At 44.1% G+C, this 25,915-nt stretch overlaps 1 long non-coding RNA gene across 1 annotated transcript; it reads right to left on the bottom strand.

The window, feature by feature from the left end:
• Nucleotides 1-2,429: 2,429 nt before the first annotated feature.
• LOC117520325 lies at nt 2,430-16,853 on the bottom strand. The gene is made up of 3 exons (XR_004563605.1): nt 16,773-16,853; nt 9,595-9,601; nt 2,430-2,441 (listed from the first exon to the last, which is right to left on the bottom strand). It is a non-coding gene; the product is annotated as an uncharacterized LOC117520325 (long non-coding RNA).
• Between the last annotated feature and the right edge of the window lie 9,062 nt (nt 16,854-25,915).

Genomic DNA, 25,915 nt, shown 5'->3' with positions numbered 1-25,915 from the left:
CTTTTTCAGATTGTGGAAACAGCCAGAGTGTGACGTGGCAATCTCCGCCCCCACTTTATTTTAATTTTTTTTTTGCCGCTTCCAAAGCGACGCGTCTGACGTCATCCATCGGATCCGTGACGCATTGGCCTGACGGATTCAGTGTGAAAGGCCCTTTACTGTTTTTACCCCATAACTCCAGAACATTCAGGCACAGATAGTCCAAACTATACCTTTTTGGACTCTTTATGATCAGACAAATAATGTGGTATATTTTGGAGCATATAGATTGGAGCATTTGTCAATTTTGCATTCCTCAGTTGACCCCTACCTGACTGCCGATTGAAAATTCAAGTGGCCAGTCTTTTTTTTTTTCAAAAGAGTAATGTCTAAGGAGTATTTCTGCTGAATTTCGTGATTGCTTCACCATTTCAACGACTGTTTCAGTTATCTGCTGCACTAATAAGACAGCAGCCAGGTACAGGTATAAGGCAACAGTGGAACACATGTTGCATTCTGGAAGGAAGGACCCATCCTCTTTTGGCGGACTGAACAAGGCCACGAGGAAGAAATGTCGGAACAGTCCATGGACTACGGACCAACATCAATGGATATTTGGTCTGAGATTAGTTATGGTTTTTAGGCCCAACATTATTTCCTCATGACAAATCTACCACACTTGCCACTGTGACAGTGTCCATGTAAACTCAGCCACGCTCCATTAATCGCTTGCCCACAACCCGTACAAACACAGCTCAGATGTTTCACAGAGCACTGCCTGCCCAACACCACCTGGCCCTCGCACACTGGGCCAGGTCAGTTATTTTGGAGAAGTCAGAAATTTAGCATGACACCGATTTGGACCCCTTTAGCCTTCAGAACCGCCTCAATATTCGTGTTATAGATTCAACAAGGTGTTGGAAACATTACTCAGAGATTATGGTCCATAATGATATTATAACTTCACGCAGTCACCCATTCAACCAGCCTGCCTATTCTCATCTGATCTTTGACATCAACAAGGCATTTTCTCCACACAACTGTCGCTCACTGGATATCGTCTCTTTTCGGACCATGCCCTGTAAACCCTAGATATGGTCGTGCTTGAAAATCCCAGTAGATCAGCAGATTCTGAAATACTCAAACCAGTCTGTTTGCCACCGACAACCTTGATGCCACATTCAAAATCATTTAAATCCTCTTTTCTGGTGCTCAGTTTAAACTTGTACCACGTCTAGATGCATTGAGTTGCTGTCATGTGATTGGCTGATTAGCAATTTGTGTTAACAAGCAATTGAACAGGTGTGCTTAATAAAGTGGTTGGTGAGTGTATGCTTATGTGCTTTTATGATTTGATGTCACTTATGTGCTTTAATCTTAGACAAAAAGAACTTTCACTTTAATTCTTTATGCTTACTGGGCAGATCTATAGATCTATTATAGAGTTCAGCTTTAATCATTAATGTTAGAAATCTTAGACAAAAAGAACTTTCACTTTAATTCTTTATGGTTACTGGGCTAATGCTTTAATATACTCTTTATCTATTTATCTTTTATGGTTACTGGGCAACCAATAATTTAGTGCTTTAAACTATTCTCTTTATCTATTTATCAATTACAGAATTCAGAAATAAATAGAAATATCTACAGAAATAATCTATAAATATATTAAAGAATTCAGGGGGTTCCAAGATGGTGTCAGTGTAAGCGGACGTATTTCTGTCTCCCTCCCTGCTCATTGTTACATTTTTGACTCTTGCGCCAAAAGTTTACTTTTTTTAATTGGATTTGCACTTCGCTTCACTTTGACGATGCCTAAGCCACCAAAATCAGGTCGGAATGAACAACTTCGTGAGCCCACAGGCAATATTTCTGGACAGAGCGATGATAGCTTGGGCTCTGCTAATGCTAGCACAGTCATGGCTATACCTGAATTTCCCACAGAAGCGCTACTTAAACATATATCTGAAACCGTAGCAGCAGAGGCTCAGCGGACTGAAATGGCTATGAGCGAGGCGCTGGCTAGATTTGAGTCCTCACTGAATGTGAAAATGGATAACGCTATTAAGCGCATTGAAGAGGTAGCCGCAGCCAGCGACACCCTAGCATGCGCCCAAGCCGAGGCGGAGACAAGTTTCTCTGGTTTGGAGGACGATGTAGCTCCGCTGAAGAGAAAAGTGGCTGAATTGATTAGATGAATGAGCAGCTGTTGGATAATGTCCTGGACATCGAAAGCCATTCGAGACGAGATAATATTCGGCTGCTTAATTTAAAAGAGTCCACTGAAGGTGACGACCCAGTTTCCTTTTTTGAAAAATTTGTCCCCACGCTTTTAAAGCTGATGGTCACTAACTTCACTATAGACCGTGCACACCGCGTACCCGGAAAACCTATTGACGGCGGTCCTCATCCTGTTATGATCAAGATTCACCGCTCCAAAGATATTTCTCTAATATTCTCTGCTGTCAGGTGTTTGGGTAAACTGGAGCACGACAGCCACCCACTGCGTATTGCAGCTGATGTTCCACCTGGTGTTCGACTTGCAAGGAGAGCATTCAACCCGGTCTGCACGGATCTTATTAAGAGGAACATACCTTTTCGGATGGCTTTTCCCGCTGTGCTTTCTTTCGAGATCAACGGAGTCTGAAAATCATTCAAGGACCCTAAGGAGGCCAGTGCTTTTCTCGACAGCTCGGAGGATAAAGAAGACTAGCCCAAAGTGACTGATCTGAATATTTGAGCGAGTGAGTTTACTTACTGCCCTCCTCTCCCCATTCACGTTCTGTGCTCTCGTCTTAATTTGGATCTTTCTGTTCATTGTTTTGACTATTTACAGAGACATTTTTGCTGTTTTTGGGAATACGGGTTTAATTAATGTCTTGCTCACTCACTCTCTTCTCATGAGGTCATTAATAATTACTTTATTTGTGCTGCTTTGATTTAATATGAGAGCTGGTTATCACAATATGCATCTTTCAGTTAGATGGGCAGGGAGGGGTGTGTTAGATGGTTTGAGAACCCCTTTTCCTTTTTTTTTTAATAAAGTTAGCTATTTAGCTACAGCATTAGCTTAGTGGGACAATATAGTCCTTTTTTCTCTCTATGGGAGTTTTAGATAAGATAGTTTCCTGTCTTCTCCCATCTGTTGTTTGCATTATGTTCTTGTTCTTTTTTTGTTCATTAATGTACTCAGGACTTAACTCTTCTTATATTGTACCATCTGTGCTTTTGTTTACCTTTTCGTTACTTGTATGCCCAGCACCAAATTTCTTAGTCTTAATGTAGGAGGCTTCAGTAACCATGTGAAGCATGTTGCTGTACTTAATTTTCTTCGTTCTCAAGGGATTCAAATTGCAATGTTACAAGAGACCCATTTGACCGCAGGTGACATTCACCAATTAGCAAATAGATTTTTTTTAAAGTTATAGCTTTCTCTTCAGCCCAGAATAAAACTAAGGGTGTTGCAATTGTGTGTCGTCATAACTTACAATTCAAGCTAAATGATAATTGGTCTGATAATAAGGGTAGAATTACTGTTGCTAAAGTGCATATTGAACATACAAATTTGGCTGTAATCTCTTTATATGGTCCAAATGTTTTTGAGAAAAAATTTTATGATCAAATAACTAAAATAATGCTCGAACTTTCAGGGTTTAAGTTCATAATTGGTGCAGATTTTAATTCTGTGGTTGACCACACAATTGATAGATCAAGTTCAACTGAAACTTCAGATCAGAGGCATTCTTCGGGAGCACTTTGCTCATGGATCGAAGAAACTGGAGTGGTGGATTTGTGGCGTATGCTCAATCCCAGCATCAGAGATTTTAGACATCAGTCAGCCAGACACAAGTCTTTTTCCAGGATTGATTATTTACTTTCTTCCAGACACTGCTTTTATGAGATTACCAAAGTTGTTCATTTGCCCTTTGCACTTTCTGATCACAAAGCAGTTGTTGCCTGTGCAACACTAACTTCTGCCCCCACTCGTGCCACCAGATGGTGGTTTAATACCACACTCCTCAGCAGTAAAGAGTTTAGAGAACAGTTTATTTCTGAATGTGGTATATTTATTAATATCAACAAAGGGTCTGTAGATGTTTCGAGGATTCTATGGGATGCTGTTAAGGGTTTTATTCGAAACAATGCTATACGCTTTGCTTCTTATACTAAACAATCTCGTGAGACCAAACTTTATATCTTGCAAAGTAAACTCACTGTATTTGACAATCTTTTACAGCAGTCCTTTGATGAGGATATTGCTTCTCAACATGACCTAGTTAAGAAAGAAACTGGTGACATTCACAAACGTAGGACTGAATTTTTAATACACAAAACAAGGCAACTCTACTGTCTCAATGGGGCCAAGCCGAGTCATTTGCTAGCACTTCGTTTGAGAGCTGATGAATGTTTTTCTGATATCCCTTCAATTAAATCCGCAGATGGCCTGATTCAGACCGAACCTTCACGGGTTAATTCAGTTTTTCGCAACTTTTACAGTACTTTGTATAGTTCAGAAGTAATACATAATCAACAAACATGCAATGATTTTCTTAACAATGCAATTCTCCCAAGACTGTCAGCAGAAGGTTTGTCCAAACTGAACAGTCAAATTACCATATCTGAGCTCAAGGAGGCTGCCTTGGCTATGCGTCGTGGGAAGTCTCCTGGCCTTGATGGGGTCCCTCCTGAGTTTTACTCCACTTTCTGGGAATATCTAGGACCCTTAATGTTTGACATGGTTCAGACTTCATTAAAGACTGGCTCTTTCTCAAGAAACATGAATATGGCCATTATCTCTCTTCTACTTAAAAAAGATAAAGATCCCCAGGAGTGTTCAAGTTACAGGCCCTTGTCCCTCTTGAATGCAGATATAAAAATATTTGCTAAAGTATTGGCTCGTAGGCTTGAAACCGTTATGTCTGAATTGGTTCATTGTGATCAAACAGGCTTTATTGAATCAAGAACCTCTTCTGATAATATGAAGAGACTGCTACACATCATAAATAGTGTCTCTTCTTCATCTACACCAGCCGCTGTGCTCTCTTTAGATGCCATGAAAGCCTTTGACCGTCTTGAGTGGCAGTATTTATGGTCCGTACTCCATACACTTGGTCTAGGCTCTGATTTTATAAATATGGTTAAAGTGCTCTACAACAACCCAACAGCTTCAGTGCTCACAGGCAGGACATATTCTTCTACTTTTAGTATAACCAGGGGTTCAAGACAGGGGTGCCCTTTGAGTCCTCTTCTATTTGCACTCTCTTTAGAGCCCCTAGCTCAAATGATCCGTTTAGCCAATACAATTACCCCAATAAATGGCACTAAGCATAGTATATCATTGTATGCTGATGATGTTCTTCTATATGTGGGAAGTATCCAATCCATCCCTAATATTCTTTCTCTTTTCAGTGAGTTCAGCAACATATCAGGCTATAACATTAATTGGGATAAGTGTTGTGAAAGTGTAGGAACACGGACCCACAACAGGGGGCGCAATGAACGGACAATGGAGAGAGTAAATAACAAGATTTACTACTGAAACAAGCACGAGTAATACAACAAACACAATTTGGGGTCGAATCCGCTGGTGTCGTGTGGGCAGGCTCGAAGGTAGGAGACGTCTGTCTCAGTCGAACCGGAACCACCCAGATCTCCTCTGCCACCGAACCCTGGAAATACTGGAACCGCCAAGTCCCGAATTCCCAGGTGGCCACTGCCTCCGCTCGTCGGATCCGGTACTGCTGGCAGGAGAGAGCAACAACACACAGGAGTGGATGAACGCACCCAGTAACAGAGAGGGGAGAAGCCGCCTCCACCTCTTGGCAAAGTATAGCAGGAAGGTGAGTACTTATCCAAAGAATGAGGTTTTCAGTAGTCACTAGTCCTGAAAAAGGTTTTAACAGTCTTAGCTGATGATGCAATGTATAACTGCAGAGAATACTACCTTGGTCTTAGGCGATATCTCGGCACTGAGGTGGAGACGCCGTCCTCCTGATATACCTCGGTGCTGAGTAGAACAGCTGTGTCTGGTGATGGGTGACAGCTGTCACCCAGGCTACTCCCATGATGCGGCAGCGCCCTCTGGTGCCTGGAGCCCGCACTCCAGGCAGGGCGCCCTCTGGTGGTGGTGGGCCAGCAGTACCTCCTCTTCAGCGGCCCACACAACAATAAGTCTGCCTTTCTGCCATTGAATGATTGTATGAGACACGCTACATTACCTACTGGTATTCCGGTCATTAAACATTTTACATATCTTGGCATTGAAATCTCTTATACTTTACAAAAGATTGTTAAAAATAATTATGAAGGTGCGTTGATCAAGATTTTAGCTGATCTTGAAAGATGGGCCTCTTTGCCAAATTCCCTTAGATCACGCGTTTCTATTATTAAAATGAATGTTCTCCCGCGTATCAACTTTTTGAGCTTTATGATCCCACTTCCACCTCCTTCCCGTTACTGGGATAGAATACAGAGTGCGGTCACTAAATTTCAATGGAATGGAAAATGGCCACGTTTAAAACTGTCCACAGCACAGCGGCGTAGGTCGGCAGGTGGTTTATCACTCCCGAATTTCAGACTTTACCATTGGGCTTTCACTCTACGCCCTTTGGTTGCATGGTTCAGTAGTTCAATGGAGGTGCCGTGGCTCCCATTAGAGGAATCCCTGGCAGGCTCTTTAAAACTTAGGGAGCTGTTATTGAGCTGTTATTTGCTAATTCACCGCAGAATAGATGCATGGCTCGGTTTGGTCCCATTTTATCTCATGCTATATCTGTCTGGCGCAATGCTGAGAAAGTATGCAGGATTGGGGGTAGCTGAAATCCACATTCTCCGATTTTTTCAATGAGAGGATTCTCATTAACAAGTGCTCTATAAAAAGAAGTCAATGTAGACAATGGTATGACAATGACATACGTTCCCTTGGCAAAGTGTTTGGCGAGAATGGACTCCGGTCGTTTGAAGATATTTGTGTTCAATTTAATTTGCAGCGTTCTTCTTTCTTTTTTACCTCCAATTGAGAACAGCCATGAAAACATATGGGGTACCATGGCAAATCCTGCTTGCAGATCACCCACTGCTTAGGTTTTTTAATAGCTCTTGTGGCACTAACGGTCTTACTTGTAGGTTATATTTGCAATTTTTGGAAAATTTGTATGTCCCTTTACATCTGGATAAATGTTGGTCAGCTGACATTTCTAATTTTCCTCCTGATTTTGACTGGGAGGTAGTTTGGGATTCGGCACTTTGTTCATCTAAAAACCCTGACCATCAACAAATCCACCTGAATTTTATTCACAGGACATATATGACACCTCGCAAGCTTTATAATATGAAGATTAAAGTTGATCCATACTGTACGCTATGCCATACTAACTCTGTTAGGACATTTTTTCATTTGGTTTGGGAGTGCCCAAGTGTATGTTATTTTTGGGAAACTATAAGTAACAGCTTATCATTGTTGTTAAGAGTGAATATCCCATTGTCACCTTTGGTTTTATTACTGAATGATATGTCACAACTTCAACTGTGCAAAACTCGGAAAAGGATCTTTTTGGCAGGTTTAACTGCCGCCAAGAAGATGGTTGCAGTAAGGTGGAAACCTCCACACTCTCTTTCTTATCATCAGTGGGTGCAATCCTTTATAGATGTGGCATATTTAGAGTTGTCCACTGCTCGAATACATGGTGCTAAGGAGAAGACTATTAATGATTGGAATCAAGCAGTGGTTGATCTCAGAACTCTTTTGATCTGAGACCTCCTGTTGGCAAATCTGTTGGCAAATTTTAATCTCATTTCAACAATGTGCAGATGTAATATGTTCATATGCTTGTCCCGGTCCTGTGTGTTCATTTTATTTAATTTGAATTTTGTTTGTTTTTGTTGTTATGTTAAAATAATTCAATAAAATTTATATATATATATATATATATATATATATATATATATATATATATATATATATATATTAAAGAATTCAGCTTTAATCAGTATTGCTAGAAATCTTAAACAAAAACTTCACTTTACTTTCACTTTAACTCTTTATGGTTACTGGGCTAATGTTTTAATCTATTCTCTTTATCTGTTTATCATTTATGGTTACTGGCCAACCAATAATTTAATGCAATCTATTCTCTTTATGAATTAATGAATGAATTTATTTATCCTGCACACACATGAGCAACAAGGACAATAACAAAACATAAAAGGAACAATGTACAGAGAATCCGTGTGGCCGAAAGGGTGAAGGCAGAAGCAAGGCTTATAAACACCCGCCCCTTATACCATTAAAAATAAAGAATATGGTAGAGAGGTGAAGAAGAGAGTGCAGGCAGGGTGGAGTAGATGGAGAAAGGTGGCAGGAGTGATTTGTGACCGAAGAATATCAGCAAGAGTGAATGGGAAAGTTTACAAGACAGTAGTGAGACCAGCTACGTTGTACGGCTTAGAGAAAGTGGCACTAACAAAAAGACAGGAGGCAGAGCTGGAGGTGGCAGCTGAAGATGTTGAGATTCTCTTTGGAAGTGATGAGAATGGACAAGATTAGGAATGAACATATTAGAGAGACAGCTCAGGTAGGGCGGTTTGGAGACAAAGTCAGAGAGGCGAGATTGAGATGGTATGGACATGCGCAGAGGAGGGACCCAGGGTATACAGGGAGAAGGATGCTGAGGATAGAGCCACCAGGCAGGAGGAGAAGAGGGAGGCCAAAGAGGAGGTTTATGGATGTGCTGAGGGAGGACGTGCAGGTGGTTGGTGTGACAGAGGAAGATACAGAGGACAGGGTGAGATGGAAACGATTGATCTGCTGTGGCGACCCCTAAAAGGAACAGCCGAAAGACACAGAAGAAGATATATATATATATATATATATATATATATATATATATATATATATATATATATATAAATTATTCGATCCACAGACATCAATAACCTTTTTACTTAACGATTCCCTTATCGGTCCTTAAAGTGGCCGTTGTTTTGGGGGGTGTTTGTCAGGAAAATTATAATTTCTCTACATTGATTACAGACCCTGCAGCGGGTCTGTAATCAACTTTTCTGCAGCGCGGCTTTGCTTTGAACCTTGAACCAATCGAAGCAGTGCTTCGATCATTGCTTCGTTGATTAATTTTTTTCTTTCGCTTTCCCCCGCTAAAACCCTAAAGAGCATATGACTGTGAGTATTATTTACCTTTTTTATGTTAAACCGACCTGTTATGGTCTTCTGAAACAGTTAATAGGTGTATTTTATAACAAAAACGGGACCGATGCTAACACGTTAGCATGTCTATGGCATTTTCAATGTTAAAATTAGCATTAAGCAGTTGCAGCTGTCAAGCATTTGTTGTCATAAAAGTCAAATGTATTACAAATTGTAATATTTTTTAAATGTATTTTTGTTTGTATATTAATAATAATAGCAAGCACAACAATAATAGTAATAATAACTAATGTAATGATTATATACAATTTTAGAGAAAGAGACAAAAAGACACACAAAGAAAAGAAACAAAGAAACACAACAAAAAATATAAAACCAACTAACAATGAACATACATAAATAAATAAATACATACAAACATACAGAAATAAATAAGTGTTTCCTGTGAATACCTAGTGACTCTTACACCTCCACTTCATCCCTGTCTTATTTAAGTTTAATGACTGTTTCGGTCAAACCATATTTTCAATGTGTTAATTTCTTCAGTGATTTCCTCCAGAACTATCTGCCAAGCTAGAAAACTGCTGCATCCTAGTAAGAGCGGAATACTACTGGAATGAATTTGAATAAGGAAAGTTGTTTGTTTTTCATCGCTAAATGGATGCTGCATTCACTCCAGTTTATCGTCTGGAATAGTCCCAGATTGCATTTCAGAGCTTCTAGAATTCAAACATTTTCGTGCACGTGGTGTTGGGGGGTAATTTTGGGTTTCAGCTTCTTTTGTTTTTCACCACTTTCATCCCTGAATATGTGAAATCATGAGTCACTTTTGTGCGGATTAAAGTTACTAACTGGGACTCCTGTCTTTTTGTGAGAAAGAAACGAGAATCATCCTCCGTTCTGTTCGCACAGCTCCAAACGCTGTGCGACTCTCTGCCGAGTCAAGTTAGAATGATACAATCCAGTCGGAATTAATAACTTCAAAGCGAAACACCGTTTTGTTTATTTTATTTATGTCCAGAGATCAAGGATACAGTGACCAATTTCATATTTATTTACTTTAAGACTCAATGAAATACATAGAAAACCTGTAAAGCCTACTTTTAGTACAAATTTCACAAGAGGTATTGATAAGGGAATCGATAAGCAGAATCGATAATGGCATCGATATCGATAAAATCTTATCAATACCCATCCCTACTCATGACAACTATACAAAAAAAAGAAAAAGTGCATGAACAATTTAACTTAATCACTGAAATTTCAAAACACAACCAAATAAGTAATAGTGAACAATGACAAAAATGGTAAACCTAATCCTTCAAACTATAATGGGTAATGTTCTTTTTGTAAAGCCTTTTAAAACCAATCAATGCACCAAGTATTTTAATATTATCAGGAGAATTATTCCAAATATTAACACCCCTGACAGAAACACAATGACTTTTAACAGTAGTACAGATCTTCAATTTCTCAAATAATAATGTTCCTCTCAAACTGTAGCTGGAATCCCTCATTTTAAACAAATCCTGGACATGTAGAGGCAAAACCTTATTTTTGACTTTATACATAATCTGTATTGTAATATAATCAACCAAGTCCCAGAATTTAAAAATTTGCAGACAAGCAAATAATGGATTTGTTGGCTCTCGATATGGTTTATTACTGATAATTCTTATAGCTTTCTTTTGCAACAGAAAAAATGGTTTAGTATTAGTTCTATATGTATTTCCCCAAACCTTGACACAATATGTCATATATGGAACAAGTAATGCATAATATAAATTGGTAATTCATGTTGGGAGAGGATGTCTTGGGCTTTGTGCAGAATTGCAGTGGCTTTTGACATTTTGACATTATTTATCTATTACAGAATTCAGCATTAATCATTATTGCTAGAAATCTTAGACAAAAAGAACTTTCACTTTAATTCTTTATGGTTACTGGGCTAATTGTTTAATCTATTCTCTTTATCTATTTATCTTTTATGGTTACTGGGCAACCAATAATTCAATGTTTTAATCTATTCTTTTTATCTATTTATCTATTACAGAATTCAGCTTTAATCATTGTTGCTAGAAATCTTAAACAAAAAGAACTTTCACTTTAATTATTTATGGTTCCTGGGCAACCAATAATTTAATGCTTTAATCTATTCTCTTTATGCTTTTATCTTTTATGGTTACTGGGCAACGAATAATTGAATGCTTTAACCTATTTATCTATATATCTATTACAGAATTCAGCTTTAATCATTATTGCTAGAAATCTTAGAAAAAGAACTTTCACTTTAATTCTTTATGGTTACTGGGTAATTCTTTAATCTATTCTCTTTATTTATTTTTATTGTTACTGGGCAATAATTTAATGTTTTCATCTTTCCTCTATCTATTTATCTATTACAAAATTCAGTTTTAATCATTATTACTTTAAAGTGTGTGTGATGATTTAATCTAGTGTGTGTGATGCTTTAATCTAGTGTGTGTGTGTGTGTGTTGTGTTCACGCATGTGCACTTTCAACACAAAGGACCCAAAGATGTCCCCCTTGGTGCCCCAGTCACCATGCCAAGTTTGGTGTTGATCTCTTAATCGCTGTGGAAGTTCACCCCAAACACAAATCGTGCAGCATACATACATACATACATACATACATACATTGCCTTTTACTTAGACAGAAAGAACTTTCACTTTAATTCTTTATGGTTACCGGTAATTTAATTCTTTAATCTATTCTCTTTATCTATTTATTGCAGAATTCAGCTTTAATCATTATTACTTTAATGTGTGTGTGATGCTTTAATCTAGTGTGTGTGTGTGTGTGTGTGTGTGTGTGTGTGTGTGTGTGTGTGTGTGTGTGTGTGTGTGTGTATGTATGTATATGTGTGTTCGCGCACATGCATTTTCAACAGAAAGGCCCCAAAGATGTCCGCCTCATTGCCCCAGTCACCATACCAAGTTTGGTGTCGATTGCTTAATCCCTGAGGAAGTTCAATCCAAACACAAATTGTGCCGCATACATACATACATATATACATACGGGCTATTTTATATATAGATAACTTTTTAGTTAGCTGATTAGCAGTTATCAAAGCTAAATTTTTGGTTAGCTGTGCCGACCACTGCTGCTGGGATCTATTGCTTTCAGTGCTGTTAGCTCTGGCCAACTGATTCTGCTCTCTTTCTCTCTCATCTGTGGTGCTCTCGCTGAAACTGGACCTGGGATTTTGTTATCGCCTGCTGGACCACTGGATGACTACTCACTCACCCTTAGACAACTGGCTAGAAGGATAATACTGATCTACAACATTTAACATGGACTTAAAATTGGGACTTTTTAGGATCAGATGTGTTTCTGGACTTTGTTTTGCATGCTAATGATGGTTTGGTTTGCATTTTATTCATTTTTTACTTTGTTTCATGCTGTCTATTACTGTTAAATGGCCTTAGCAGTGGGTCACCCCTCTGAGTCTGGTCTGCTTAAGGTTTCTTCCTAAAAACATACCTGAGGGATTTTTCCTTATCACTGTCACTATGTGCTTGCTCAGGGGGTTGGTAAGATTAGACCTGCCCATGTGAGGCGCCTTAGGAAACTTTGTTGTGATTTGGCGCGATATAAATAAATTAAATTTAATTGAAATTTGGCACAGATCACATGACAGAAGTTTCAAGTATGCCCAAAGTCAGTTACAATGTTGACACAGCAATACATTATGTGACTTTTCAGTTACCTGACGTTAGCTACATGTCTGCAAGGCACTGACGGCGTGCAGCTCCATGACAGCCTCTGGCTAACATGCAAATATACTCAACAAAAATATAAACGCAACACTTTTGGTTTTGCTCCCATTTTGTATGAGATGAACTCAAGGATCTAAAACTTTTTCCACATACACAATATCACCATTTCCCTCAAATATTGTTCACAAACCAGTCTAAATCTGTGATAGTGAGCACTTCTCCTTTGCTGAGATAATCCATCCCACCTCACAGGTGTGCCATATCAAGATGCTGATTAGACACCATGATTAGTGCACAGGTGTGCCTTAGACTGTCCACAATAAAAGGCCACTCTGAAAGGTGCAGTTTTGTTTTATTGGGGGGGGATACCAGTCAGTATCTGGTGTGACCACCATCTGCCTCATGCAGTGCAACACATCTCCTTCGCATAGAGTTGATCAGGTTGTCAATTGTGGCCTGTGGAATGTTGGTCCACTCCTCTTCAATGGCTGTGCAAAGTTGCTGGATATTAGCAGGAACTGGTACACGCTGTCGTATACGCCGGTCCAGAGCATCCCAAACATGCTCAATGGGTGACATGTCCGGTGAGTATGCCGGCCATGCAAGAACTGGGACATTTTCAGCTTCCAAGAATTGTGTACAGATCCTTGCAACATGGGGCCGTGCATTATCCTGCTGCAACATGAGGTGATGTTCTTGGAAGTATGGCACAACAATGGGCCTCAGGATCTCGTCACGGTATCTCTGTGCATTCAAAATGCCATTAATAAAATGCACCTATGTTCTTCGTCCATAACAGACGCCTGCCCATACCATAACCCCACCGCCACCATGGGCCACTCGATCCACAACATTGACAACAGAAAATCGCTCACCCACACGACACCACACACGCTGTCTGCCATCTGCCCTGAACAGTGTGAACCGGGATTCATCCGTGAAGAGAACACCTCTCCAACATGCCAAACGCCAGCGAATGTGAGCATTTGCCCACTCAAGTCGGTTACGACAATGAACTGGAGTCAGGTCAAGACCCCGATGAGGAAGACGAGCATGCAGATGAGCTTCCCTGAGACGGTTTCTGACATTTTGTGCAGAAATTCTTTGGTTATGCAAACCGATTGTTTCAGCAGCTGTCTGAGTGGCTGGTCTCAGACGATCTTGGAGGTGAACATGCTGGATGTGGAGGTCCTGGGCTGGTGTGGTTACACGTGGTCTGCGGTTGTGAGGCTGGTTGGATGTACTGCCAAATTCTCTGAAACGCCTTTGGAGACGGCTTATGGTAGAGAAATGAACATTCAATACACGAGCAACAGCTCTGGTTGACATTCCTGCTGTCAGCATGCCAATTGCACGCTCCCTCAAATCTTGCGACATCTGTGTCATTGTGCTGTGTGATAAAACTGCACCTTTCAGAGTGGCCTTTTATTGTGGGCAGTCTAAGGCACACCTGTGCACTAATCATGGTGTCTAATCAGCATCTTGATATGGCACACCTGTGAGGTGGGATGGATTATCTCAGCAAAGGAGAAGTGCTCACTATCACAGATTTAGACTGGTTTGTGAACAATATTTGAGGGAAATGGTGATATTGTGTATGTGGAAAAAGTTTTAGATCTTTGAGTTCATCTCATACAAAATGGGAGCAAAACCAAAAGTGTTGCGTTTATATTTTTGTTGAGTAGCTTGTGGTTTATCTCCAGTTATTTATAACTAGCTCGGGTACCCGGGTAATCAAAACAATTGCCCAACATTTTTTTTTTTGTGATGCTGATGTCTTACAAATGTAATATTTAATGGGCTAAAGTTTGTCCAGCAGAACTATAAGAGGTGGACTCCCCAAACTAACTGGAAATACTGGTTTAAAAGACAAACACATTTTGCAATCAAATTTATAACAAAATTACACACAAAAGATAGGTAACAGTAAATCTAAATATCAATGAATCAAAATTGAGGTAGTGGTGTATTTCACTGTTTTTACATTGCAATTTTACAAACATAAAATGGCTTTAAACAGCAAATGTAAATATTAGAATGGAGAAATATTTATTCATGAAATTCACTTAGTGTTTTCTGACCAATAGTTTTGAAGAGCCTCTTGATAGACAATGTTCCTTGTCATGCCACCTGGCGAGTGGATGTACAGCTGTTCTGGGTTACCAACCCTGGAGCAGCCAGCATACAACTGGCCGTGGGAGAACACAGGCTGTGCCAGATTCAGTCCAACCACCTTAAGGGACTATCACAGAGCCTTGTTGTTGGACATTGCAAAGCTGGGTTTGACTGGGAACTGCAGACGCCTGAACTCAAATGGCATGTCTGATGGGATAAGTGGAATCCTTGGTATAAAGACATCTTCTCCCTTGGCCTTGCCTGTCATTACTTTGGCCTCCAGGACTCTAGCATCAACTTCTTAACTGTGAGTCGCATACCATTGCAGAGCTTGGGTGGGTCGAGATTCTGCAGGAGCATGACTTGGGCACCAACTTTGAGCACCAAGCTGTGTGGTGGGAGGCCTGCTGGTGCCAGGCTGTTAAGGAATTCAACTGGGTAGTTAACCACCTCATCTGGATCGGGCACTGTGTCAATTGACATGGAGCTGGAGGCCTGTCCTGGAAGCTGGGCCAGAAGCTTAGCATTGATGTCATCCACTGCCAAGTTCTTTGGAGCAAGGATAGCACGCTCGCTCAGCCAGTTGTGGTTCTGGTAGTTACGGTGTAGGTTTGGAAAAACTTTGGCCACCAACTCACATATGTCATGAACAGTGTGACCAAAGGGCAGCTTGACCTGGTCATCCAGAGTGTCAGCCATCAAGGTGCCATTGCCAACTTCAAGCAGCTGCTGAGAGAAGATACCTGCCTCCTGGCCACCATTGAGCTGGACCCTCATATTAATCTTAAGGCTGTAGCGGCACACACTGGACCACGGATAGGATGATTTGATGCAGGCGTTGAACTCATCTGCCCTTGTGCATTTTGGAATTACTGCCAAAGTTTGGTGAAACTCTCCTGAGAGCAGACCAGTTACTCTGCCCATGTGACTTGTGTTCTGCCTTAGATCTTGTAGAGTGCGATCAAGGGCCTCAAAGGCTCCCTTATGGCTCATGGTAGCCTCATCCCAAATAATAAGTTTGCACTCGGTGAGCAATTTGGCCTTGGTTGAGCCGCGACTAATATTGCAGGTTGGCATTTCCCTCTTAGCCAGGTCAAGTGGCAGCTTAGAGGCGGAGTGTGCGGTCCTTCCTCCATCAAGCAGAGTGGCAGCAATACCACTTGAGGCCACTGCCAGAGCAATTTTCTTGGTCTGCCGGAGCTTGGCTAGGAGCAAGTTGATCACAAAGGTTTTGCCTGTTCCACCTGGAGCAAGTGATCACAAAGGTTTTGCCTGTTCTACCTGGAGCATCAAGGAAGAAGAAGCCACCTGTACCCTCTATTATGTTGCAGATAATGGCATTGTAGACATTTTGCTGGTCCTCCATTGGCATTGCTCATTGTTTTTCATGTAGGTGGCCATTTCCTTATAGATTATTTCTAGCAGTAATGATTAAAGCTGAATTCTGTAATAGATAAATTGATAAAGAGAATAGAATAAAGTATTAAATTATTGGTTGCCCAGTAACCATAAAAGATAAATAGATAAAGAGAATAGATTAAAGCATTAAATTACTGGTTGCCCAGAACTTAAAAAAAAAAAAATGGTACCAGTTTGTTCCCCATATCATGAGGATTCAGAATATATATAGTTTTTAGGGCTACATATTATAGTTTGGGAGTTTATCCGGGACAGAGAGACAGACAGAATTAGCCCTTTATGTATATAGATTTTTGGTATGTGTTCACTTGTTAGTGTTCTCTTTCAGTGTTATTTTCTGTATAAGTTCATTTATACTTGTCTGGTCTGGGTCCCCCTTGTTACACCCCTGCATCCTCACCTGTCTGCCTTGTGTTGTCTTCCTGTTGCACTCCTCATGTTTGAGTCCCATTTTGCTTTTCTGCTGTAGTTCTGGATTTTGGGTTTTATCTTTAGCACTTATAGTCTTTATGTTCTGATCACCTCCTGCTGTCCTGCATCTTCTGTACTCCTCTCAGTCTTGCACCTTATTTACTCTGAGTTTTATGTTTAGGTTTTGTTCCCTCTCCCATTGTAATTTGTATCATTATTGTTCCACTCACCTGCAGATGTCTGTTTAGTAGTGATGTTAAGCTCGAGTCAGTCTGCTCGGCACAGCATCAAGCTTTTTGAACCAGAAGTGTCAGTGAGCAGTGTTTCGAGCACGCCCCCATCACATGACCACTGCGAACGAGGCCTCGTTACATCACACCACGTGTCAAGCTTCGCGGAAAATTTGAATAATCTGGGCGTTTCAATACGACCTGCCAAGTATTTAAATGAGATCTGAATCGCAGCTCAAACTGTGGGTTTTTGAGAGGAGGAGATTGCTATCGACACTGTTATTGCCAATTACCACGTGAATCGGAGCCAAGGAAAGCATTAGTTTATATTTAGGTCTAGTTTAAAGTTCATTTAGTATAGTTAGGTACATACACATAGGATCTAACATAGACAGACACGCACCGTACACAACAGGCATCCATTCATATACAACATTTATTCACACATAGTACATCAACATAGGTTATAGGTTTGACTATATATTATAGGTAGATCAGAGACTGAGCTGAGTGACTGAAGAGCTGTGATTTTGTTGAAGTGAAAGTTGTGAGAAAGGTGAGTGTGTGTGTGAGAGAGTGAGTAGTGGTGAGGAAGGGACATGGAGGAGCCAGTTCCAAAAAGAGCACGATCAATTGCTTGGGAGCACTTTGATCTAATAAGCCCCAAAAAGGTCAAGTGCTTGATTTGTGCTCAAGAGATGAGGTACAGTAACAATACGTCTTCAATGCTGCGACACCTGAGGTCCAAACATCCCGAGACATCAGTGGCTGCTGCTTCAGTTGCTGCTCCTGGAGCAGGAATCAGACCATGTAAGCTATATTTTATTCTTTATCTAAGATTAAAACATACTCATAAACAAACATAGCTAAGCATGTCATACTGTATTTCCATTAAAGGCAGACAAGCTGGTTTGGATGAGGCACGGTGGACTATGTTGTGCAAGGTGCACAACCGTTCAAAATAGTGGAGAGCAAAGCCTTCAGGGCTTTACTACAAAGCTTTGAGCCAACATATGCTGACCTCCAGAGGAGAAGACCAGCTCAAATACTGGGTGACAAGAGTTGCAGTCTATCCCAATTTACAGAGAATGGCAAAAAAATATTTGTCGATGCAGCAACATCAGTGCCTTGCGAGAAGGTCTTCTCCAAAGCTGGAGAGGTCGTGAGGCAGAAGAGGAGCCGATTAAAGTCCAGCACTGCTCAAATTATTCTTTTTTTGAATAAAAATTGTTTAAAGTTGCACAATCACCGTCTCCTATCTGTTGGGAAAGTGTAGTGACACGGACCCACAACAGGGGGCGTAAATGAATGGACAATGGATGAGCCAGAAACAACAATTTACTGTTGTGAATGTGCACAATGAAATACAGACAATCACAGAATTTGTATGCAGTCAATATACAAAGGTGACGTGTGGGCAGGCTCGAGGATAGAAGACGTCCGTCCAGAGAAGAGCCGGGTCCCACACGATTTCCACTGCCAACGGGTCTGAAGCACACCGGAGCCGCCAAGTCCTGAGTCCCCAGGTGGCCACCGTCTCCAGCTGTCAGACCTGGTACTGCTGGCAGGAAGCAGAAACAGTTAATGGTGGGTGTGTGTGTACACACCCAGTAAACAGTCAGCAAAAAACATTCTCTCCTTGGTAAAGTGGGAAAAACACCTCCACCTTTAACACAAGTTTACGGTACTGCAGAGTCAGTCTCCTACTTAATGCAGTTCGGGGTGAGAAGTGAAATCCCTCCACTTCTCCACCAACCACGAACTCGGCAGAAAACAGCGAGCGGACACCTGCAAACAGACCAAAAATGCAAGAGAGTAACACTGTGCGTACGGCACAATCACGGCTGAGAATTTACCTATTTGGTAGATGATATCTCGGCAGCGAGGTGGAGATGCTGGCGAGATATCATCGTGGTGGTGGTTGATGAGTGACAGCTGGCATTGATGATGAGTGACAGCTGTCACTCCCAGTTGCTCCCGTGGGGCGGATGCGCCCTCTCGTGCCTGAAGCCTGCACTTCAGGCAGGGCGCCCTCTGGTGGTGGGCCAGCAGTACCTCCTCTTCAGCAGCCCACACAACAGGACCCCCTCCCCCCTCAACCCGGCTTGTCGGGGTGACGGTCGTAGAAGTCGGCCAGGAGGGCCGGGTCCAGGATGAAGCTCCTCTTCACCCAGGAGCGTTCTTCAGGTCCATACCCCTCCCAGTCCACCAGATACTGGAATCCCCGGCCCTTTCGACGGACATCCAGGAGCCTACGGACTGTCCATGCTGGCTCCCTGTCGATGATCCGGGCAGGAGGCGGCGCCGGTCCGGGGGTGCAGAGTGGTGAAGTGTGGTAGGGTTTGATGCATGAGACGTGGAAGACGGGGTGAGGACTTTGAGGATGGTGAAAGGTCCGATGAATCTGTCCTTTAGCTTTTGGGATTCCACTTGCAGGGGGATGTCCTTTGTGGATAGCCAAACCTCCTGCCCGGGCTGGTATGCCAGGGCCGGGGAACGCCGGCGGTCTGCATGGGCCTTGGCCCTCGTCCGTGCTTTCAGCAGGGCAGAGCGGGCAGTACGCCACACCCGACGGCACCTCCTGAGGTGGGCCTGGACCGAGGGCACCCCGACCTCTCCCTCCACGAGCGGAAATAATGGGGGCTGGTATCCCAGACATACCTCAAACGGGGAGAGGCCGGTGGCAGATGAAATTTGGCTATTGTGAGCGTACTTGATCCAGGCCAGATGGGTGCTCCAGGCCGTCGGGTGTGCGGAGGTCACACAGCGGAGAGCCTGCTCCAAGTCCTGGTTTGTCCGCTCTGCCTGTCCGTTCATCTGGGGATGGTACCCGGACGAGAGGCTTCTGGTGGCCCCCAGTTCTCTACAGAAACTCCTCCAGACTTGCGAGTAGAACTGGGGACCACGGTCGGTGACAACGTCAAATGGAATCCCATGCAGACATATGACATGGTGGACCAGGAGGTCTGCTGTCTCCTGGGTTGTCGGGAGCTTCGGGAGGGCCACAAAGTGGGCCACCTTGGAGAACCGGTCCACTATCGTGAGGATGGTGGTCATGCCCTGGGACGGCGGGAGGCCCGTGACAAAGTCCAGGCCGATGTGGGACCAGGGGTGATGAGGCACAGGTAGCGGCTGGAGGAGTCCCTGTGCCCGTTGATGGTCAGCTTTTCCCCTGGCGCAGGTGGTACAGGCCTGGACATACTCCCAGACATCGGCTTCCATAGACGTCCACCAGAAGCGCTGCCGGACCACTGCCACAGTTCTTCGCACTCCTGGGTGAGAGGAGAGCTTGGAACCGTGACAGAAGTCCAGGACTGCAGCTCTGGCTTCTGGTGGGACGTACAACTTGTCCTTCGGGCCAGTTCCCAGGTCCGGGTTCCATGCCAGGGCCTCCCGGACGGTCTTCTGCACGTCCCAGGTGAGGGTGGCCACGACAGTGGACTCTGGGATGATGGATTCCGTCGGATCTGACAGCTCGGTTTTGACTTCCTCTTCGTGAACCCGGGACAAGGCGTCAGATCTTTGGTTCTTGGTCCCGGGGTGGTAGGTGATCTGGAAGTCAAAACGCCCGAAGAACAATGACCAGCGGGCTTGCCTGGGGTTCAGACGCTTGGCGGTCCAGATGTACTCCAGGTTCCGATGGTCCATGAAAACCGTGAATGGCACCGCAGCTCCCTCCAACAGGTGTCTCCACTCCTCAAGAGCCTCTTTCACCGCAAGGAGTTCTCGATTGCCCACATCATAGTTTCGCTCAGCTGGGGTCAACCTGCGGGAAAAATAGGCACAGGGGTGGAGGGCCTTATCGGACTCCCTGCTCTGGGACAGCACGGCGCCTATCCCTGAATCAGAGGCATCCACGTCAACAATAAACTGGCAATTAGGATCAGGCTGCACCAGAACGGCGCAGTCGAGAACCGGCGTTTCAACTCCCTAAACGCGGCTTCGCATCGATCCGACCAGGTGAAGGGGACTTTGGAGGAGGTCAGGGCTGTCAAGGGACTAACCACCTGACTGTAGCCCTTAATGAACCTCCTGTAGAAGTTAGCAAAGCCGAGGAACTGTTGCAGCTTCCTACGGCTTGTTGGTTGGGGCCAATCTCTCACCGCCGCAACCTTGACTGGATCAGGGGCGACGGAGTTGGAGGAGATTATAAACCCCAGGAAGGACAAAGAAGTGCGGTGGAACTCGCACTTCTCGCCCTTCACAAACAGCCGGTTCTCCAACAACTGCTGCAGGACCTGACGTACATGCTTAACATGACTCTCAGGATCCGGGGAAAAGATGAGTATATCGTCCAGGTATACGAAGACGAATCGGTGCAGGAAGTCCCGCAAAACGTCGTTTACCAAAGCTTGTGTAATGGAGGCCAGCAGGTGTCGCTGTGCAGATGTAGTTAGTAAATCTCACTCCCAACAGCTCAAAAGGATTCTCTGGTCACAAGGCCAGAGCCCTGGGTTTTAGCCTTCTGGTTAAAAAGTCCGACTCCCATGCCGGAGCTCGTGAGTTCGCGTCCCGAGGGGAGCGAATGGGCGGAGTCATAACAACACAACGCAGAGTGCAGCCGCTACACTTTGAACGTTGCGGGGGCTTTGGTGAGGCCGAACGGCATGACCAGGTACTCAAAGTGACCTAACGGGGTGTTAAATGCCGTCTTCCACTCGTCTCCCTTCCGGATCCGAACCAGGTGGTATGCATTTCTAAGATCCAGCTTTGTGAAAATTTTGGCTCCATGCAGGGGCGTGAACACTGAATCTAACAGGGGCAACGGGTATCGATTGCGAACCGTAATCTCCTTCAGCCCTCTGTAATCAATGCATGGACGGAGTCCGCGGTCTTTCTTGCCCACAAAAAAGAAACCAGCACCCATCGGGGAGGTGGAGTTCCGGATCAACCCAGCAGCTAACGAGTCCCAGATGTAGGTTTCCATTGATTCGCACTCTGGACGTGAGAGGTTGTACAGTCTACTGGACGGGTACTCAACACCCGGGATCAGATCAATGGCGCAATCGTACGGCCGGTGCGGGGGAAGAGTGAGTGCCAGATCTTTGCTGAAGACGTCAGCAAGATCGTGGTACTCCTCAGGCACCGCCGTCAGATTGGGGGGGACTTTTACCTCCTCGTTAGCAGTGAAACAGGGGGGAACCGAGGATCCTAAACACTCCCGGTGGCGGGTTTCGCTCCACTGAGCCACAACCCCAGACGGCCAATCAATCCGGGGATTGTGTTTAATCATCCATGGGAAGCCCAACATTACGCGGGAGGTAGAAGGAGTCACATAAAACTCAGTCTCCTCCCGATGATTCCCAGACACCACCAGAGTTACTCGTTGAGTCTTGTGTGTGATTAAAGGAAGAAGAGTGCCATCTAGCGCTCGCACCTTCAATGGTGAAGGGAGCGCCACTAGAGGGAGCCCTACCTACTTTGCCCATCTGCTGTCCAGCAGATTCCCTTCTGACCCCGTGTCCACCAGTGCTGGGGCTTGAAGGGTTAGATCCCCACTCAGGATCATAACTGGGAGGCGTGCAGATATGCGTGTGTGTCCCACGTGAATGTTATGACCCACCCTTAGCCCAGTCTCTAAAGGCGAGTGTTGTCGTTTTGGCCGTTTGGGGCAGTTTTTCTGTATGTGCTCCTTTGAGCTGCAGAGAAAACACTCCCCGCGGGCCAGCCTCCTCGATCTGTCATCTGATCTTATTTTGGCCCTGCTCGTTTCCCTAGCAACGTCAGCAGGGGGAGCTGTTACCACACGGAGCGCTGAGGCTGTGGAGCGTGGGGACGGCGGCGCTTTTTCGGACCCGGAAGGGAGAGGGACGGCTCATGCCCGGCCACGTCCTTCGTCTCGCTCCCGATGACGTTCTTCTAATCGATTGTCTAATCGTATGACCAGTTCGATAAGCCCGTCTAAATCCCGCGGCTCGTCCTTAGCCACCAGATGCTCCTTTAGGACCAAAGACAGTCCGTTTACAAAGGCGGCACGGAGTGCAGCAGCATTCCAGCCGGACCTCGCAGCCGCGATGCGGAAGTCGACTGCATACTCGGCTGCACTCTGACGCCCCTGTCTCATCGACAGTAGCACTGTTGAAACGTTTTCGCCTCTATGTGGGTGATCGAGCACCATTCTGAACTCCCTCACAAACTTAGTATATATCGATAGAAGCCGTGAATTCTGCTCCCAGAGCGCCGTAGCCCAGGAGCGTGCCTCACCTCGAAGCAAATTAATAACATAAGCCACCCGGCTAAAGTCCGACGCGTACATGACGGGACACTGTGCAAAGACGAGCGAACACTGCATTAAGAAGTCTGCGCATGTCTCTACACAACCTCCGTACGGTTCCGGGGGACTTATGTATGCTTCAGGGGACGGTGGGGGGGTTCGTTGAACAACCACCGGAATCTCTGTATTCGGCACCAGGACAGCAGGAGGAGGAGCTGCAGCCGCGCCCCATGTGGGCGCTTCCACCTGTGCGGTGAGAGCCTCCATCCTGCGATTGAGTATAGTGCTCTGCTCGGTCACTAAGTCCAACTGAGCAGTGAAGGCGGTTAAGATTTGCTGCCACTCACCTAACACGCCTCCTGCTGGCGCCTGTGCACCCTGCTCTTCCATTGGTTGTTCAAACGTTGGTTGACGCCCCTCGGGGGCCATGACGTTGGCCGAGATATCCTGTTGGGAAAGTGTAGTGACACGGACCCACAACAGGGGGCGTAAATGAATGGACAATGGATGAGCCAAAAACAACAATTTACTGTTGTGAATGTGCACAACGAAATACAGACAATCACAGAATTTGTATGCAGTCAATATACAAAGGTGATGTGTGGGCAGGCTCGAGGATAGAAGACGTCCGTCCAGAGAAGAGCCGGGTCCCACATGATTTCCACTGCCAACGGGTCTGAAGCACACCGGAGCCGCCAAGTCCTGAGTCCCCAGGTGGCCACCGTCTCCAGCTGTCAAACCTGGTACTGCTGGCAGAAAGCAGAAACAGTTAATGGTGGGTGTGTGTGTACACACCCAGTAAACAGTCAGCAAAAAATGTTCTCTCCTTGGTAAAGTGGGAAAAACACCTCCACCTTTAACACAAGTTTACGGTACTGCAGAGTCAGTCTCCTACTTAATGCAGTTCAGGGTGAGAAGTGAAATCCCTCCACTAATCCACCAACCACGAACCTGGCAGAAAACAGCGAGCGGACACCTGCAAACAGACCAAAAATGCAAGAGAGTAACACTGTGCGTACGGCACAATCACGGCTGAGAATTTACCTATTTGGTAGATGATATCTCGGCAGCAAGGTGGAGATGCTGCCCGGCTTTTATGGTGGTGGTGGTTGATGAGTGACAGCTGGCGTTGATGATGAGTGACAGCTGTCACTCCCAGTTGCTCCCGTGGGGCGGATGCGCCCTCTCGTGCCTGAAGCCCGCACTTCAGGCAGGGCACCCTCTGGTGGTGGGCCAGCAGTACCTCCTCTTCGGCGGCCCACACAACACTATCCCCTCTATTCTAATTTACAAATTACAGCAACATAAGCACCAGCTGCAGAAGCACATGCCTTTCTCACTTTTACCGTCATATTTTATCCAAATATAGTTTGAGGAATGATAACACAAAACTACATATAGTCTACAATAAAGGCTTTCATAACCATTATGTGTGCATCTGTAGGGACTATTTATTACATTAAAAAGACACAATAATACATATGACATTTTTTTTTTATTATTATTCTTATTATTCAAGAACAAACCACATCAGTCATGAATTAATGCAAACATTTGTCAGGGCACTCGCTCAAGGTAATTCTCAAAGCAATCCAGCAGATGTCACCTTTCAAACTGTATCAAACGCGTCAAAGCAGTGTGTCGATTTTCAGCCAGTTGTGTTGCAGTGGCTCATTGGTTCATGAGGCTTCGAAATTGCCATCACTACTGTTTAGTTTCTGTTCACCTTTTTATTGTTAGTTGTCACTTGACCTTTGACCTTCCACACTCTTGTCTTCCATTTTGTTCAGTCCCTTTATATGCTTTTGCTCCTCGCCCTTCCCCCTAATGAGACACACCTGTGGTTTTGTATTTAAGTCTTCACCTGCCCTCAGTTCAGCGCTTGCAGCACTGTGCCTTGGTTGTGTCTAGTCTGCTAAGTAAGAGAAGAAGAAGAAGTTCAGCGCTTGTAGATTCACTGTGGTTTCAGCTCTCCTAGGGTCTGTTCTTCTCTGTAAGTATTTTCTGATAATCCAGATTAACTGTTTCTGGTTTTGCTGGGGTTGGTTCTTTGAACACACACCCATAACAATCTGTTGCATCAGCTTCAGGCATGGCATCTTGTGGTCAGTCCAGCATCCCGTTGTCTGCAGATGCTAATCCCGTGCAATGCCCACCGCACATCGGACGCAGAGAAAAAGCGCAGAATCAATTGGCCAGAAAAAAAAAACACAAATAAGGTATAATTCATCAGCATTAAATTAATAGGAAAGCAGAGAAAATACTAAGGTGACCGCCGGCCGATATCCCTAGGCTTCACTAACAGGCCCAGAATTTAGATAAAGTTGAGGCAGAGACCTGTTCCGTTACTAATAAAATAAATTTAAAAGGATAGGACACATAGTACCACACTGTGCCAGTATGCTAGCCATACGAGATGGAGAATAAATTCGTCTTAAGTCTGGACTTGAAAGTCTCTACAGAATCTGACTGTTTTATCTCCGCATGGAGATCAGTCCACAAAGCAGGTGCACGATAAGGCCCGCAGACTTTTTATTCACCATAGGACACAAGTAGTCCTGCACCCTGAGAACGCAGAGCCCGGGCTAGTGCGCAGAGTTTAATTAGGTCAGCTAAATAGGGAGGTGCTAGTCCATGAATAATTT

The sequence above is a fragment of the Thalassophryne amazonica genome, chromosome 1, assembly GCF_902500255.1.
Source record: "Thalassophryne amazonica chromosome 1, fThaAma1.1, whole genome shotgun sequence".
NCBI lineage: Eukaryota > Metazoa > Chordata > Actinopteri > Batrachoidiformes > Batrachoididae > Thalassophryne > Thalassophryne amazonica.
The sequence above is the reverse complement of the archived record's forward strand: the minus strand, read 5'-3'. Positions and strand labels throughout refer to the sequence as shown.